At 32.4% G+C, this 6,452-nt stretch overlaps 2 pseudogenes; one reads left to right on the plus strand and one right to left on the minus strand.

Moving 5' to 3' along the window:
• Positions 1-1,151: 1,151 nt before the first annotated feature.
• Positions 1,152-1,787, plus strand: LOC119639009 (annotated as a pseudogene).
• A 1,162-nt stretch (positions 1,788-2,949) lies between these two features.
• Positions 2,950-5,281, minus strand: LOC119639010 (annotated as a pseudogene).
• Between the last annotated feature and the right edge of the window lie 1,171 nt (positions 5,282-6,452).

Consider the following 6,452-nt stretch of genomic DNA (forward strand, 5'->3'; position numbering starts at 1 on the left):
CTTAATATCTAGATTCTATTGCGCGCCTGAATTTATTTTGGGTTTATTTTACGACTATGGTGTAGATATGTGGTCGGCTGGTTGAACAATATGTGAATTGTATACTGGCAAAATATTATTTAGCGGAAAAAGCAATAACCAAATGTTAAAGTTCTTTATGGATTTGAAAGATATGTTATACGTTTTCTGATACTATTCTTTTGTAATTAATTTGCATTTTTTAGGTAAAATTCCAAATCGCATCGTCAGTAAAGGTGCTTTATTTAGGATCTGCTTAAGTGGCTTTTACTTTTCCATCTGTTAAAAGTGCGAAAATGAAAATTTAAAGCTCCGATTATCAATCCAACCAATATCCAGTTATAGTCGAATCTCTCATTGCCGGGATTCAAAAGCATATGGTTGCTGGATAAAAACTTTCTTTACGTTTTGACTAAATTGTGGATTAACACGGCCGAGTAAAATTTGGAAAATTGCAAATATATCTAAATTATTGTAAAGAGAGAAGTTGAAATATAAGCGATTTTCAGAGTTTTCGAACTTTAGAACTAGATTTAAGAGCAAAATTGAAGGATAAAGGAAAGAACAAGCTTTTAAATTTTTTCAAAAGTTTGAGGTTGATACGTAATATGGTTGATACAATCCAAGGCCGCCTTCACCTTCGGGAGGTGTAATAATTGAATAATTACTGCTTCGTTTGCTTTGACCTCTGAACCTGAAAAAGCACTACATTAGCAAATGTTGTTTAAAATGTATTCCATATGTTTTACTCAAGGACTCAGCCATTGCTTATCTCCAAGTTTAGATAGTTATAACTTTGATTATAAGCAAACTTTTAAGTTTGCTATATACAAATAAAATATTTTTTTTATTTTCACCGACTTGATTTTCACATCACTGCGTAGTGCATAGAACCTAAAAAATTTTTAAAAGAGTAGCAAAATGGAAGACATAGTCGGCATGGAAATAAATCGATACAAGGTTTTTTGATTTATTTATAGTTTATAACGAATTTGAATGAAAAACAGATGCAATTAAATATTGTCGGGAATAAGCGTACGCTCTAGATTCTCTTATTAATAGGATCTTTACATTGATCCAGCAAAGTGAAAAGTAAAAAACAATACTGTGTAAGTAAAACTGTCGGAAATGCAATGAGTGCAGAAAAAGTACCGCCGCTGACGTATAAAATTGTAACCGAATGCTCACTTTCAAAAGCGAGAGCTGCTATAATGTCTTCGTGGCATAGCGATGTTAAAACACCAGTTTCATGCCCGTTGGCACCATTGGGACTTTGAAAATTGTCTTGCCTGATCAGTTAGTAGATTTAAACTGTAAAATGTTGCTCAGTTATACTTATCATTTGGGTTTGCGTCCTGGTATTGGAAAAAGCAGGCGGTTTACATAACTTTATAGCTTGGCTTAGAGCTCTACGGCTTCTGAAGGCTTTCAAATGGTTTCACTTTTGAAATTGGCTGAAATCGATGAAAACGTTCAGCCAAACTCAGAATTTTCGTTCTCCATTCGATAATTCTGAGTGCGTGTTAACACCGGAACATTCCATTCAAATTCAAAATGTAATCGGGCCTAATATTATTATGCAATTGGATGACGTGGTAAAAACCACAACTACGGGGACCAGGTAAATATTTAAAACGCCATTTCGACTTTCAAATCTTTAATTACTTAAGACAGCTAATGATAAAATTTATAATTGTATAATTTTAGCTTTTATCTTTATTAACGCCTATGATTTTGGTTATAAAACCAGGTCTCTAAAAATTGAATAAAACTAGTCAGGAGACATTCAAGGGGAGATAAATGCTCCTTTTTTATACATTTATATATATAAGATTATATATTATATAAAACCACTTGTACGAATATATGCGAAGAATGAACACAAAATGTCCAAAATTATGCGAAAATCGAACGTCAGGTCTCTAAAAATTGAATAAAACTAAACAGGCGACGTTCAAGGGGAGATAAATGCTCTATTTTTATACACTTATATATATAAGATTATATATTACAATTCTATTACAAAAATAAATAATTTCTGTTTATGTGATTTCTTCATGTTAAAATACACTTTTTAGGCCACAAATTTCCTTATGTCAGCGATTTATGTGGGCAAAATATGCACAAATGTGTCATTTGAATACGCACAAAAGAATTAAACATTATAGCGTGCGATTTAGCTGCGACTACACTGATTGTGGAAAATATTTCACGTCGTCTAACTCTTTACGAAATCATGCATCACAATATGATGCCCTTTGAATGTGAATTTTGTCAGCAAGGATATCCGGCTAAAGCAAAGTTAGTAATTTCTTAGTCAAATTAAAAAAATAAACGTACTTCATATTTAATATTCTTTTTCACAGACTAAAGGTGCATATTAAGCGAAAACATGGTCAGGATATGAGCAAAGAGCAGTTAGAAAATATGCGTAAATTTCATGTTATGCGCTCCAAAGTTAATTTTGTAAAGGTGATTCATGTCAACGATATTTAATATTAACGAAATTATAAATAAAATAGATGTCGACCAATGACTTCGCATAGGAAACATTTTTTTTATAATAAAAACTCGGTTTCAATCCAACATTTAATTAATTTTTATACTTGTGCGTAAAATCTTTACTTTTTATTGCTTTTAAAGGTTGCATTCTCTTAAAATATTAAAAAAAAATTACCGTTAATTTACAATTTAAGTCAATAAAACGTTTCCTCTAAAAACAAAAAAAAATTTGCACTTTAATAACAAATTTAAGAATTTAAAAAAACGGAATGCTCTAGAATTAATCTTTTAAATGTGTAGAATGTGTCTTATAATACATTGTAGATTGTTGTTGTTTGAGAAGAGTAAATATGTCTTTATTAGTATTGCCTCTTTAATAACATTCACTTGATTACTAAAATTTTTTTATTATTATCATCGATATGTGTGAGTTAATTTCTTAACAGCTTCTATATTTTTTTTTTTCAATGCTTGTTCCCATCATATAAGTTCGTTTGAGTTTCAAAAGTATTCAATCACGTATACTATGTCATTTTGAATGAAAGAGTATCGAAGTACTTAAATGTAAATTATACCCACACACCGTGAGGATTTTTGCTGGTTGGTGCTGCATTTTCCAACTGTCGCGGCGAACCAATAATTCGACGGCTTCCAAGAAATGTTTGATTTCCTCCCAAGGAGTATCACTCCTAAACTTTGCAAATTTACCTCCTTCATTTCGTTAACCTGGTGTTCCACCTAAAAGGTATCATACAATTTTACTTATCATAACTATTAGTGATGATTAATACAATTATACAAGAAATAATAATACAATTATAAAATAAAATAATCCTTATTAAGAATTGAAATAAAACTTTTCTTTACTATGGGAAAAAATATTAAATAATTTTAAAAAATATGCAGAATGGTTATATAATTAATAAATAAATTTTTTTTTAAGATTTATTTGCAAATTTGTATCATTGCATCTCTTACAGTTGATAAATAACGAACAGAAAACAAAGGTAGTAGTTAAGTTTCACTGTGGTCGTGGCCTTTGGCCGATTCACCCCATTTTCAATGTCACCCTCCTATGTAAGAATTGCCAATGTTTCTGTCGAATTTGAAGCCGATAGCATCGTTTCTGCCACCTGGGGGACTGTTTACCACAGGACATTACATAGACAAACGGAAGAATATTCTTAAATCGGTTTAGAATTTGCTGCTGATCGAGAATATATTTACTTTAGGGGTTCCTGAGCTTTCCTTCTGTGTGTCACAAACGTATCGATGAAATGAGTATATCTCATATCCTTCAGCGATGGGTACGATAACGAAACAACACTATATTTTATTTGTATGTTTAATAACAAATTGCTCAGGAAGTGAACAATCAATCCAGTATGGTGTGTATGCAGTTTAAGAGAACTTTTTTAACGTAGTCCTTACTTGTCTCTTTTTTTCGGCTATAGCGTTTTCAATTAGTGCAATTTCCTTTTCAAATTTTCAGCGGTATTATTCGATGTATCGGTATTATGAATGGCCTGATCGATTTCACTTTAAATACGCTCCATTCCCATAAGCAAATCACGTTCAACAATTTGCCTGTAAATGTTTAAAAAATTGGAGAAATAAAAACAAAGTAAGAAAACGCATTAATAATAACATGAATAAAAAATAAAATATACGATAATAAATAAAAAACCTAACCGATAATTATATATATATATCGAAAAAAAGTTTTAGTTAGCTTTTGATTACCGTTTATTTTCATTGCAATTTGATCGTTGTTCAATTTCGATGTCATCCATTAAAAGGCGTATTTTATTTTTGCACTGTAACAATTCTGTTTCACAATTAGCTAATTTGGAGCGCAAGAGAACAATTTCCGATTTCAATGTCTTTTCTTGTTGCTTGACTAATTCATTTTCCTCTTCAACGTATTGCAGAGTTTGAAGCTGAAAATGTGATTGTAAAGAACAAAAATGTTGTTATTATTATAGTGTTACATAGACCACGAATGCAAATCATTGGCCTAAAGTCTAGTGCTATGAAACCAATGACGTTAATATTGGAATAATTTAAAAAATATCATCGTCTTCTTGTCAAGTAAATATCGTTAGTGTTCGATACATTTGACGATTAAAAAGTCGGAAAATCGTTATTCAAATACTAAAATACCTGCTCGCTACTCTGTCTGAATAACTGATCGACTAAGGTAATTTCTCTAGATATAGCCTCCAATTCCTGCGTTTGGTCGTGATCTTTAATTTCCAAATAGAGTATTTCGGCGTCGTATTAAAAGCAAAAATTTAGCGATATTGCGTGGCCTGGAAAATGCTTTCACTTTCATCCATGTTCGAGGGTATAACTAAATTGCTTAAAGGGGAAGAATCTACTATATCATAATCTCCTTCACTAGAAGAGGTTTGCACATCCTTAGTCGTCATAACGCCCATAGACGGAGATAAATTACTTTCGGTGGTATTGGTGTTAAATGTGCTGTTAAGTTTTGTGGGTGTGACTGTTGATTAAGTTGCAAAGGGCTGTTGCGCGGCGGTGGAGGATCACGATAAGGCGGTGGAACCAACGCGCCATTAGCCGATATTGTGGTAGCCTGTTTATATAAATCATCGGGTGAATTATTAAATTTATATAATTGGCTTGAATTACCATTGAATATATCTAGAAGATTTTCATTGGAAGTTGCAGTTGTTGGGGGAAACATTATTTCAGCACTTCCTCCCAAATTATCCTTTTCTGATAAGGGGACTGCCATGGTACCTCGTAAAAGAAGGAGAAAAAACCATATCTTAACACATGTCTGTATACAAAATAGTCTTTAAGAAAATAATTTTTCAGTCTCATTTAAATGTAAATGCGTTTTAACAGAAAACCTTACACTTTATGAGATGAATAATTTCTTCATGGCAAAGGTTTAACGTGTTAACGCGGTTGCCATATTTTGAAGGCAAATCTGTTCTCAACATACCTCGGTCTAACGCATTTCGCATTTCTGCCAAATTGATTTCATTAACTGATTTACTGTTATGAGCACCTAAATGTTGATAAATGTTGTTGTTGTTGTTATTGGTAATACTATTCGTTTCTTGATAAGCATCAAGAAGCAAGAAAACCATTGTTGTCACCATCAGCACCACTTAAGCGCAATTCAATAGGATTTGAACGTGATATTTCATGGCGTGGAACTAAAGGAATATCTAGCGAAGGCGATGGCTGCGATTGTTGGCTACTGTAACGTTGCTGCACATGTTGTTCGTTGTTACTAAGATTACTACTTTGAGGTACGCCCTTAACAAAGCCCACATTTTCCCATGGTTTTACTAAAATAGCAGATGAAGCACTACCACAAAGAAACAACACTTTTAAAAATTGACAAGATCGGGATTTTATATATCGAGTATTTCGCTTACCTAAAAGCTTTTTTCAATTCCTTGGCACGCTCGTGAGCTGTATTCAAACTTTATTCCATAGTTTGATTTAGAGTTTGTTGGTTATCGATTTCATTGTTGTTCCGGCGAAAACGAAATCTATATAAACTTTCCCCGTTATATTACACTGGCCCCGTATTATTTGTGGCTGCTGGTGTTTATTTCTCAACCGCATAAGGAAGAGCGTTTCCTGTTTGCCGTTTATCCATTAATATCGTTATGCGGGACGATAACAGTTGACGTTTATCAGCGTATATTCTATCGATTGAAGACATTAATGGTACAAATTAAAGCCGGCACTGTCGGAAGCCATTATCTGGATCATACAATGTTCATTGCCATTTTGGTTATGTAAAGATTATGCGAGCAAGAACAAGAATTGTAAAAATTGTGTTCAACTGTCAAGTAAGAAAACAATTTTTTTTAAAATCTTTTATTCACTTATTGATAAGTTTGCTTTTTTTTGGATTACAAATCAGTTTTGAAAATGGATGAAAA

This window comes from Glossina fuscipes, unplaced genomic scaffold (genome assembly GCF_014805625.2).
Source record: "Glossina fuscipes isolate IAEA_lab_2018 unplaced genomic scaffold, Yale_Gfus_2 111, whole genome shotgun sequence".
Taxonomy (NCBI): Eukaryota; Metazoa; Arthropoda; class Insecta; order Diptera; family Glossinidae; genus Glossina; species Glossina fuscipes.